Raw genomic sequence first — 12,776 nt, 5'->3', positions numbered from 1 at the left:
TTTCTGACTTGATTCACTGCCACTGAGAAGCTGGTTCAAGGGCCCTCTGTCTAAATGTTTGTTTGATGTCCTTACAGCTACAGAAGGACTGTAGGAAGGGACCCAGAGCTGCAGACACATCTCTCCCCGTCCAAGTGCACATACGTCATTGGCGATGACATGACACCAGGCGCGTTTGCTGGCGGAGGCGCCCTGTCTTGTCTGTCGAAACCTACAACATTCTCTGTGGCGGGCCCATCAGTATTTTATAGGTGATATACAGACCCCCCTTTCTACTTATGTTCTTCAAGAAAAAACACACATCCGACCCATAACACTGAGGGAATGTTCTGCCGCTCTGGAAAGCGGAGTGCTCAGTGCTGTGTGTGCGGGGGGAGGGGTGGATCCCAGCACAGGCTGGCTTCACCTGCCAGCACGGGAGAGCCCAACCCCTGTGCTTCTGGGCACAGTAGCTCTTAGAGGAAGGACCCAGGCTCTTGTGCTGGCCTGGCCCTGCGGGGGTGGGGACCTGGTTCCCAATCCTATCCCCGCAGCAAGGAAACAGTGGCACCTTCCCTCTGTCAGCCTTGCTGTCTGTCTCTAGGAAGGACGATATTTTACAGACTTAACAGATTTTTTAGGAAGATAAAAAGAGAAATGACAATCTGAAAACCATGTGTCCGCTGAAAACGCAGAGTCGAAACCCTTTTTGTCACTCTTTTATCCTACTGATTTGCATTTCGCACTCTGATGGCTAATGTGATACTGTCTTAATCATGTTTTAGAACTTTTCTATATTTTAGGACGTATCTTGGGGCTTTGTGGACTCGGGGAGGGACTGCCCCTCCCTGGTCTAGCTAGCTCCTGGTGGGGGGGCACAGACTTGCCTGAGAGTGTGACTTTGATATGCAAACCAACCAAATGCAAGCCCAAATCCCCACCTGCCTCCTTCCTCAGGCTGCTGCAGCTGGGGACACTCTTCCTCTGCCCTAAATGCAGGGCTGGGTAAGTATGGCCACCCCTACCTGCACCTCAGAGCCTGTGGAAATCATTCAAATGAGCCCATCGTAAACCTGCTCAGCTTGCTTACTTAGCCTCGCCCAGTCCTTCCAGAATAAAGGCTTTTGCCCATGTCCTCCCGCTCAGTCCCTCTGCGTCCTGGCTGGCTCTGGCGCTTTCCTGGGGGTGGGGGGCAGCATGTGCTGCGCTGAGCCTTCTGTGTTTAGGGATCTGTGACTGTAAACTTCTTCCTTCCTGAGAGTCATTTCCATATTGGTATGTCTTAATGTATCTGGTGGAAACAGATCCCAGGTATATTTTAGAACAAGTGCCCCAACAAATACATTTTTGGAATGAAAGAATCCATGGAACCACCAAGGGCAATGACTGTGAGCTTGGCAAAGCTGCTTCACCCTCTGGGCAACAGGGTTGGGGCAGGTGCGGGTGAGGGCTTGCTCTCCAATGCCCTTTGGAATCACCTGGGACCTTCGAGAAACCGCAGATTTCTGGGCCCCTTCTCAAAGCAGGCATATCAGAGCCTCTTGGGTGTGTGTGTGTGTGTGCATGTTTTCATGAAAACCTGTCCCATGAGTTTAATGCTCACCCAGAACTGAAACTACTGGGGTGTAGTTTTCACCCATGGAATCGAATCCTTCTTGGTGCAAAAGGAACACATTTGCCCTACTTTTGAAATTCAGTGGGAGGGGGCAAGCCTCCCCCCCACCCCGCGACTGAGCTGACTAGGAAACCCCCACACCAATTCAGGGAAGACAGTGACGCACCGTAATATGGCCTTTTGGGATTTCATTTCGGCTCCTAGCGGTTGATGGAAGGCTCAGCTTCGGGGACACGTAACTCACGGTCTTGTATCTGGCCCCGGGGGCTGCTGAGATAGTTTATGTAATGATTTCACTCAGGAGGGAAAAATTAATTGCATTCTCCTCACCAGGTGCTCAGTGCTATAGCTGCATTGGAAAAAGCCAGTATTCCCCTTAGGAAACCCAACTTTCAGTTAATATACAGTAGTGCTGTACATGGCCTTAGGAATCTAGAAGCAGGTGGAGCTGGAGACAGAAATCTGCAGACTGCAGGCGGGAGAGGTTGGCTCTGGTCTGGCCGGGCCTTGAACCCACTGTGTGACGTGGGCCACACCCTTCAGGTACCTTCCCTACACGTGAAACTGGAATCATCAGATCTGCCTCTTGGGCACAAATAATACAAATGAATGAGATAGTGTCTTTGGAGAGATTTGAGTTCCTTGGAAGCATTACCACAGAACACACACTCTCACACACACACACACACACTCACACACACATATACTTTGTCTCTTCATGTACCTCATCAGTCTAACAAATGGAAAAGTATAACCAAAAAAATCATAATTCNAAAATAATACAAATGAATGAGACAGTGTCTTTGGAGAGATTTGAGTTCCTTGGAAGCATTACCACAGAACACACACTCACACACACACACACACTCACACACACTCATATACTTTGTCTCTTCATGTACCTCATCAGTCTAACAAATGGAAAAGTATAACCAAAAAAATCATAATTCTCCCCCAACCCATTATCTTTAAAGAAAAAAGCCATTTCTCCTTTCCAGAGCTGCGGGGAGAGTCACCGCTAATGTCCCTGACAGGTTGCAGTTGGAAAAGGATGTCGTGTCCTGTAGCCAGCGAGGACTGGCTGTGTTCTGTGGGAATGACCCCATCTGGGGCTCAGAGAAGACCTCAGACGTGTTTTCAAATGTTTGGACTCAGTTAAATCCCTGTTGTGTATTCTTTGCCCAACTAATCGCTGTGGTGTTCAATTGTTAAAGCCATGTGTGTTTCAAGGGAAATTGAATCCATATGTCTCTGATTCATTTGCACTGAGCTCATCAAATTGTTGTTTTGTAAGAGCTGTTTGCTGTCCAGGAAAAAACCCCAAGTGCCTCTTCATACACTGATCTATGCTTTTCAACATCTTTAAAACAGGAAGCAAAGCCCACTCTCAACAGCGCTGTGATCACCTCCTGTTCCAACATAGCCTTTTAGTGGGTAAAGTTCCCCTTCTTGCTTGGGAGTCAGACCGGAAGATCATTGTACAGGGGCTTCCCAAAGTAGGTTCCATAGAAACAGCAGGGTGGGGACAGAATTAAACACCGTGAAGCAAGTTTCTTTTATTGAATTTTTAAGACCTTTAATAGGGAAATATGCAAGGGTGAAAAGTTTTCCTAGACGTAGTCGTTCAACAAATATTTAGTGAGTACCTACTGTTTACTAAGATGTAACTTTCTTTCTTTTTTTTTCTTTTTTTTTTTTTAAAGATTTATTTATTCGACAGACATAGAGACAGCCAGCGAGAGAGGGAACACAAGCAGGGGGAGCGGGAGAGGAAGAAGCAGGCTCATAGTGGAGGAGCCTGATGTGGGGCTCGATCCCAGAACGCCGGGATCACGCCCTGAGCCAAAGGCAGACGCTTAACCACTGTGCCACCCAGGCGCCCCCCAAGATGTAACTTTCGATGCTAGGGACGTTGCCGTGGAAAGGTAGTCTGTCTTCAGGAAGTGTTTATTCTATGGGGGATTTTCCAAACATATTTAGGTCACGGAAACCAGGATTCTGAACATCATTGCCCGGGGAATACTAGTTCATTGTGGGTACAAAGTAGAAGTCCAGCTAACCTGAGGGCCCCTGAGCATATGCTCAGATTAGAAAATATGGCACCAAACTACAATCCTTTGTCTTGGGATATGTTCTCTGGAAGACAGAGAAGCAACAGTTAAACAAGGTCAGGTTATGGTAAGTGCTGTGAAGACCCCAGCGGAGCTATGGGGGGGATGAGAGCGATTTTCCATTTCATAAAGCAAGTGACATTTGAGTAGTGTGTTAGTAGGGTTCTCCAGAGAAATATAGCCGATATATATATATATATGGAGAGACAGAGAGAGAGAGAGAGAAAGGGATTGATTATAGGAATATGCTTATGCGGGTATGGAGGCCAAGCAGCCCCACAGTCTGTCATCTGCAAGCCGANGGAGAGACAGAGAGAGAGAGAGAGAAAGAGATTGATTATAGGAATATGCTTATGCGGGTATGGAGGCCAAGCAGCCCCACAGTCTGTCATCTGCAAGCCGAATGAGAGGGGAACTCACGGGAAGATCTGGGGAAGGGGGAAGGAAGTGCGGGTGTCATTGCATTGGCCAATTTGGTTTTTGCAATGAAATCACAGTTAAAGATAGCTCTACTTAAAACAACCGAATGACAGCTATCAAGGAAACTGTCAGTGCCGACACAGGAAGGAACCATTGAAGTGTGTACTAGCCCCAAGCACGTGGGGCAGGTAAGATGAAGATGAGGAGGGGGCGGTCAGTCTGGGGAGAGAGACAGGCCAGGGGCACTCTCCCAGTCACTCCTGATGAAAGATGTCACAGATTCCTAATGAAGAAATGAACTGGGTTATGAGGCCCCGTGTGTGTGCGTGTGTGTGTGTGTGCACACATAGTATCGTAGGGGACATTTTCTTCCCACTTAGAACCTTCCCGATTGGGAACTGCCTCTTCCCACCTGGTGACCTTTTGCCACCGTGAGATGGGGACTGTCCTGTCAGAGCACACCATTCTTCTAGTCCCGGTGACTTGCTCTGCTCTCCCAGGCTTTCCCCTACTCTCCTATGCACCTGCTGTGCCCGTTGCCCAGATCTGCCTAGGGACATCCTGCTTCTATTTTCAAGAACTGGACAACATATACATCCTTTTGAAGTCATTCCTGATTTTCCCCGATTAGACATGGTCTACCGGATTTAAGGTGGGCCTTTGGATTTTTGGAAGCTACATTAATGATAAAGCCAGAGAAATCGGAAAACATGTCGTTCAATCAGAAGATGCATAATTATATCAGGATCTTGGAGGAGGTATAAGCAATTCTTGACAGGTGGTCTATAACTCAGAAGAGGCAGTCAGGGGCTCCTGGCTGTCTTAGTCCATAGAGCATGTGACTCTTGACCTTGGGGTGGTGAGTTCAATTTCCATGTTGGGCATACAACTTACTTAAAAAAAAGTTAAAAAAAAAAAAAAAAAGAAGAGGCAATCCATATATTGGGCAGCGTGTCATCCTTTCCTACATCCATTTCCCACCCAGGGAATTTTCCCTGCCAACCAGGGTCGTAGAGATTTCTGGATTCCACTATGAACAATACATCAGTGTGGCCTTGGCATCTCAAAGTCCTCTTGAAATAACTCATTGTGCTCCTCCTTCCTAATTCCAGAATTTGAAGAACAAAACAAATGCAGCAAGCCCGCAGCAAGCCCCACCAGGTGGGAAGAAAGCAGGAAGCTCCACCCCCTTTTCCCTGACCTGAGTCCCTTGGTGGCGTATTCTCTCAGTGGAGAACATTTCCGAAATAGGTATGACTGCTGACAGGTGAGGAGTGATGGCTTGTCCACCTTCGGGCTGTCAGCCAAGCATCCTGCTGAGTGGGGAGAGGCATGTTAAGGGCATTCCTCAGGCAGAAGGACACAGAAAGACCAATCAATGGCTCAGCCATTTTTTGGAACTTTTATCCTTTCTCTGTTATCAAAAGCAAGGAATCTATTGCTCACGGATCCTTCCTTCCAAGTTTACATCCTTAGAAATGTGGGAAGATTCTGTTTAATTTACTCATAAAGCTCAATTCCTAATTGCTCCAACTCCTTTAGCTCAAGAAAGCACAAATCTGAAATCGTCTTCCAACCATCACGCTGAGAGGCCCAATCTCTCGCATGCAGTTACTCAAAACCACTCCTACTAAACGTCTTAAGCTTAACTCTCCTTGTGCGAAGGCAAGACGATCATGGCGGCTCTCCTTGGATAACACTCCCAGCGTAGAATTGTGTTCCTCTTTTCTGACTCAACGCATTCTGCCTCGTTATTACTCATGTGTTTATCCTATTTTTGCTACTAATTCAGGCTTTCTTAGCGAGAATTCACAATCAATCCTGTCTGNTGCTATTTACTTTAAGACAAATCATCAAACATTTCCTCTGTGTCAGGTATCAGATTTCACTCGGATTTTATTTTTGCCTATTTTATTCTGTTCTACTTTATCTTATCTCATTGGCATATATATTCTCTCTTAAGGGAGCTAGAAAGGTTTAACCAGCAAAGAGTTAAGCCCCAAATGACAGTTGCCAGATGATAAAAGAGCTAATCCACCCAGAGAAACCTACTCTAAACTGAGCTTTAATAATTGATTTAATAACGGGCAATAGAGATGTGGATACAAAGAGTGTGAATGTGCTTTTGTCGGTTTTTCCACTTCCGCTGATGCACTGTTTGATAGCTAGACGACAAATTGCATAGAAGCCCTAGTAAAGGTAAAAGCAGACAGACACGCCATTTTGACAATNTTACGAACCCCAGTTCACAGAGGAGAAAAGTGAGGCGTTTAGGTACTTGTTTCCTCAAGTGAAAAAAAAAAAGAAGAAAGAAAATAGTTTTGACTCAAACAGTTTGATTTCACAACCCATTTTCTTTTTTTTTTTTAAAGATTTTATTTATTTATTCGACAGAGATAGAGACAGCCAGCGAGAGAGGGAACACAAGCAGGGGGAGTGGGAGAGGAAGAAGCAGGCTCATAGCGGAGGAGCCTGATGTGGGGCTCGATCCCACAACGCCGGCATCACGCCCTGAACCGAAGGCAGACGGTTAACCTCTGTGCCACCCGGGCGCCCCTCACAACCCATTTTCTAAGGGTAGAAAGGTAGGTTCTCCTTTAAAGAAATTTTTGTTGAGTAAGTGTTATTGAATGGGCTAAATTGCATTAAGAGAGGAGAGCTTTTTCAATAGATCCCAATAATTTACCCGTGGAGGAATTTTGCCTGGTATAGAGAGAGAATCAATCAGCACTATTTTTAACGTGGCTTTCGTACTTTATTTGTACTGGTGAAGCCAGGGGGCATTTCATAGTTATGCTATTTACTTTAAGACAAATCATCAAACATTTCCTCTGTGTCAGGTATCAGATTTCACTCGGATTTTATTTTTGCCTATTTTATTCTGTTCTACTTTATCTTATCTCATTGGCATATATATTCTCTCTTAAGGGAGCTAGAAAGGTTTAACCAGCAAAGAGTTAAGCCCCAAATGACAGTTGCCAGATGATAAAAGAGCTAATCCACCCAGAGAAACCTACTCTAAACTGAGCTTTAATAATTGATTTAATAACGGGCTATAGAGNTAACGGGCAATAGAGATGTGGATACAAAGAGTGTGAATGTGCTTTTGTCGGTTTTTCCACTTCCGCTGATGCACTGTTTGATAGCTGGATGACAAATTGCATAGAAGCCCTAGTAAAGGTAAAAGCAGACAGACACGCCATTTTGACAACACTGACAATTACCTAATCCCATCATGTGGGGCCTGTCGCCAGTAATACAATCCCACGAAAATACAAATTTTATCTGTGCGCTGTTTGAACTCCAGGATTTCACCCCATCATTAAACACACTCAACTGTGCCAACTGAGCCATTTGCAATTCTGATAAGAATCAGAACAGAAGACGGTCTGGACCAAAGGGATAGTCCCTGCCTCCATGTTCGCCGAGCGTGTTGGCCTGCGTGAGAACTCTGCCCTTTCATGTTGCCGGGAGCTCAGTTAGGACAGCCCAGTTCACAGTTCATCTGACCTGAGCACACGTTGAAAGGACATCAGTAGACCAGAAAGCCTTGTTGAGGGGCTACGGGGAAGGCCAATGGTGAGGCTGTGCATCTGCTTATCTAGCAAATGGGAAGAGAGAAGAGTCTGTTCCCAGGGAAGGGACACGCTCCCTTCTTACCAGGGACGTAGCTTCTAACTTAAACAGGTTTAACATTTCCAGCTGTGTTTGTAATCCTCAAAGAGACGTGATTTGAAAGATATGCCAAATTCTTAAAACATGTCATTTTATAAATGGGCGTCCATGTTTCAAAGCTTTCTTTACAAAAATACTCAGGACATACTTGCTCATAACTGGTGATTTCAGGATAGCGTTTGATTTACAAACTCACTACACAAATTTCAAAATACACAGATCGTTACACGGTGAAGAGGAAATAAGCACTGACTTTAGACCTGTTTTGTAAATAAGACTGAGTTTTCCAGACCTACTTAGGGATGCGACTTCCATTTCCAGGCTTGCTTGGGACAAGTCACCAGAATGGAATAGACCAGACCGTCTCTCGGAGTTCACTGACAATTCAGAAAGCGGGGCACCTCGCCACCTGGAATTTAAGAGACCCATTTTTAATCTCCACATAATAGGCACAGCACTAAAATCTGCACGATATTAGATTTATCTGAATAATAAAATCATGAGTGATTATAATGAACAATGAATAATAGTTACCATNGAGAGGGGGAGGGAGGGAGGGAGGGAGGAGGGGGGAGGGAAGGGGAAAGGAGGCAGGAGGGAAGAAAGAGGAGAGGGCAAGGAGGCAGGAAAGAAGGGAGCAGAGGGAGGAGGTGGCTTCCGTGTTCACATGAGCACTGAAAAATGCATGGAAGGGCATCTGGAAGGACATTGGGTAAACTGTTAACATTGTTCTGGGGATGGAATTTGAGGAGGGAGAGAAGTGACCCACTTTATTTTATTTTATTATATATATATATATATACACACACACACACACACACACCTCTGTTTTATTTTAATCATCACAGCAATTTTTTTACTATTTTTGTGATATTTAAGAATTTGAAAGAATTAAAAAAACAAACCCGAAAGCAAATGATAACAATGATGAGCACATTTATCTGAATTTCCTTGACTCTGCAGGGCTGCATTCCCCGAGGATGAGAATGAATGTAATGTGACCATGAATCCATGTTGATGCAAATATATTACTGAAAAGGGAGAGAAGAGACAAATCTTCCTCACAGAGCTCCCGATAATTTAGGTAGATATTCCTCCCTGAAGGACATGAACTTGAAACCCTCCTCTCCTACTTGAGAGTAGGCTACTCTAGTTGACTTGCTCCCAAAACGCAGAGTGTGGAGGGGGGGGATGTAACTTTACAGAGGAGGAAACTGAAAACACCCCCAAGGCCGGGTGTCCAAGGTCAACCCCATCAGTGATATGTCATCGTAATATCTCACATCCTTGACGTGTTGTGATGAGAATGGTACTTCATCACTGGTCTTCTTAGACCCCGGTCTAGTCTAAGGAAAACATCAGACAAATCCAAACGGAGGGATTTTCTACAAAACACTTGGCCAGTACTGCTTAAGATTGGCAAGGTCACTGGAAACGTGGAAAGTCTGAGAACTTATCACTGATCAGAGGGGACAAAGGACACGTGGCAACTAAATGCAATGGGGTGTTCTGGATGGGATTCTGGAGCAGGAGAAGGGCATTGAGGGGAAGCTGGTGAAATCCAAAGAGAGCGTGGCAGTTAATGAATAGTGATGTACTGATGTTGGCTTCTGGGTTGTGACAAATGTGTTCTAGTGGTGGAAGATGTTAACAACAGAGGAAATTGGGGGAGGGTATAGGGAACTCTCTGTATTAGCTGTGCAACTTTTACGGTAAATCGAGAAATATTCTAAAATTTTAAAAAGCTTATTAAACGGCAAAAGATGTTCATATTGTTTGTCTCTTCTAACCTGATTTCATCATTTGTGAACATAAGAAAAATGGGACCCGACTAAACTTGGCCAGGTTCTCACTTCCAGGATTTCATAATTGTATGTGCTTCGGTTCTGTGAAAGGTACCTACTTTCCCAAACTCTCTGCTGCACAGAACACATAGGATAAAGCATGTTAAAGAGTTTTTAGATTTTAAGAATATAGCTTACTTATTGTTAGCTTTATGCACCTCGGGGAAAACGGACGTGCGAAATTATAGCAGAGCTAAGTCAGGGAATGCTAATGCACTTAGTAAATTATTTACCCACTTTTCCACACAGAGCTACTTTTTACAAGTAATTCCTGCCCAGAATATTTCTCCAATAATAAGCAGTTTCTAGATTTAGATTTTCAACCTTAGGTCCCCTTAAAAATATTTGTTATTTAAAGTAAGCAAGTTATTTGAAATGTTTTGAGACTATATTAAAACTTCAAACAGATATTATTTTTGAGGAAAGGATTTTATTTTATGTTATTTTATTTTAAAGATGTATTTATTTTAAAGAGAGTGTGCTCACGTGCATGGGCGGGAGGGGCAGAGGGAGAGGGTGAAAATCCCCAAGCAGGCTCCTCACTGGGCATAGAGACGAACGCAGGGCTCGATCCCAGGATCCCGAGATCATGTCCTGAGCCGAAATCAAGAGCTGGCCACTCAACTGACCAAGCCACCCAGGCGCCCCAGGATTTTATTTTTTAATGACTAGTCTTTCTCGCTTTAGCTATAAATACTAGTCCTCAATGCTAGTCCAGGATTTCCACTTTTTAGCCAAACATCCTGTCTACTCTTAATCTGAAGCCTAAGCTATAGAAACTTAGAAAACAGAGAAGCGTGGTGGAAGCATGATTATCGAGGCCTTTAACTATATATGTTGGTAAAACCCATGATCTGAACTCACCTGAGAAAGAGCAAAGTTAGAAGAATTCCCCGTGAAAAACTAATAAAACACGATGCTCATAGGGCATGTGATATAACACAATCAACATATATAATTGACTCGAATGTTTAAATCTCTTCACCTTCCGGCTGGTGGTTGTAAAGTATCTTTTACATTCCTCAATTATTCCTCATGCATACACCATACCTAAGATCTGTTGTATTCATAGCAAAATGTGGCCGAGGACAGGCTCACTGACAGTGTCCTAGTCAGCTGTTGGCTTGTTTCTAATTTTCCCCTTTTTCCTGGGGTTTCTCCTATAAAAAGCATAATCGACCCATTGCTCACATCACCACCACATGTTCACACACATTTTAAAAGTGCAAGTCATGTTTTCCTACACTCTTAAGACTTAGGTCAGCACACGGAAGAGAAAGGATGTCCCGCTCTAATGTTCAGACAAGAGGGGTCCACAGCCTGTCTGCCTCAACCCCCTTGCGACAGGGATCTGCCCGGAAGTGCAGCCCGTTCTGTGTTTATCAGCTGATTCTTTTTAAAGAAAGTTTTTCCTTACATTGCAACAAAATCTTTTTTTATTGGAGCTTTTACCCTAGGGGTCCAGCTCCTTTTTTTCTCAAACAAGAAAGGCAAAGAAGACAACATTCTTGGATCCATTTTACAGCACAGGTGATGACTCAGGGAGGCCACGAAGACAGTAGTGACAGCTTTGGAATTAATCCAAGCTTGTCTGACTCCAAAGGCCTTACAGATGTCACCCCATTCTGGGTCAGCATTACGGGTCTCAGCTCGGAGCGAGGGCATCTGGCCCAAGGCAGTCAGTGGGAGCTGAGGTCCAGCCAGTGCTCGGATGGAAGATGGCTTGGGCCAAAAGGAAGGAGAATATTTCTCTAACTCACATTGTCCACATCGGGTGTGGGCCTCGGGGATGGTGTAGGCTCAGAAGGGAAACTGTATCTGATGTACCTAGACATGCCATGTGGGGAGGTGGTGTTTCCGTGAGCCTAACCCATTTCTCATAATCTTAGCCATGACTTGTTTTGGTAAAGAATGTTCCAGAATCTTCCTTTTTCATGATCTGCCTGAATATTTTCCCTGGAGTAATGGCTACAGTATGATTTCCACACTGTCCCCCCACCTTCTTTGAATATTTAATCAAAACGTATCCCTTTCAAGGCCGCCAGTGCATCTGCTGTGTACGTTATTACTTAAAACACTGGCGTTTTATTCATTCATACCCATCCACAAGTGTTTCTGCTATTCTGGGAAAGAGTAGCTGAATTTACAGATGAAAATTTATCTGAAATATCTCTTGCAGTATCCTCACCCTTTCTCATTTATAGACTGATGGTCATAACTGGAAAAACAGAAAGAAGAAATATGAGTATGTATGCTTTTTCTCTGTTGTATATAAATATTTTACGATATTTGCAAAGAAATAGCCTATCCTCCCCTTGCTCTGCTTCCCACACAAATCAGCTTTGTAAACTGTTTTTGTCGTCGTTGTTGCCTTTTGCATTTTTCTGCAAAACTCTGTCCATCTGACACTGGTCCTTTAGCTAGAAGAGTCCCCGATCGGTGTCTTCCTTTCATGTTTGACATCACTCAGCGGTAGGCCTTCTGTGAAACCCGTTATGGTCCTTTTGTAATTCTACCAGGTTTTCCTCATTAGGATTATCTGGATCTTAGGTATGGTGTATGCATGAAAAACCATGGAATTGGGACCCCATCCTATTTCCTCTTGGCCATTCCTCCTAAGTATTTTCATATCCTCCCATTGGTCAAGGGGCAGATTGTGGTACAAATACAGAAATACAGAAAGACTTAGAATTGTTTTGCACATTTTGCTTACCGATTCTATTTATGGGAATTGATCTTGGGGAAATATTCGTGGATAGATGCAATGATACTTATATGCAAAGCTGCTTATCCTAATATGACTTAAACCAGCCAAACTCTAGAAACAAGTTACACATTTAGCAACTGAGTACTAGTTAAACATATCACGATATATCCATCTAAGTACAAGAGAAATAAGTCGATACTGTACACAGTTTGCTCTGATCAAAGAAACCACACCGATTTGCCGAAGAGACCATTTCCGCCCTGATTTTATATTCTGTGAAGAAGTTGTGGAGACCCTTATACTAAGGACATAAATAACATAAAAAATGTCCTCAGAACGATTTTTCTAGAAAAATATACTTTGCAAATAATGTTCATTATCTTGTTACAACATTTTAAAAATAATCTCATAGAACAAAGAAAGAA

The sequence above is a fragment of the Ailuropoda melanoleuca genome, chromosome 15 (assembly GCF_002007445.2).
Source record: "Ailuropoda melanoleuca isolate Jingjing chromosome 15, ASM200744v2, whole genome shotgun sequence".
Taxonomy (NCBI): Eukaryota; Metazoa; Chordata; class Mammalia; order Carnivora; family Ursidae; genus Ailuropoda; species Ailuropoda melanoleuca.
The sequence above is the reverse complement of the archived record's forward strand: the minus strand, read 5'-3'. Positions refer to the sequence as shown.